This window comes from Echinops telfairi, unplaced genomic scaffold (assembly GCF_000313985.2).
Source record: "Echinops telfairi isolate 266 unplaced genomic scaffold, ASM31398v2 ScPeMD7_14;HRSCAF=57, whole genome shotgun sequence".
Classification (NCBI taxonomy): domain Eukaryota; kingdom Metazoa; phylum Chordata; class Mammalia; order Afrosoricida; family Tenrecidae; genus Echinops; species Echinops telfairi.
This window is the reverse complement of record NW_022103911.1, coordinates 7,807,297-7,807,525: the sequence shown is the minus strand read 5'-3', so window position 1 is coordinate 7,807,525 and position 229 is coordinate 7,807,297.

Here is a 229-nt window from a genome sequence, read left to right as displayed (position 1 = left end):
GTCAGTGCGTAGCCCACCAATTCTTAAGTCTGGTTTATTTATTTATTCTACAGAAATAAAGTCTGGACCACCTAAAGACATAAAAGTGTATGGCATTCCCTTTCAAAGGGAAAAACCTCTGAGTACAGTTTATACCTCCCATTCAGTCAGTAGTGCCAGTGATCCCAAATTACAGTATTGAATATCAAACTCAAAAGGCTCACGACTGGAAGAATTTGATATATGTTAG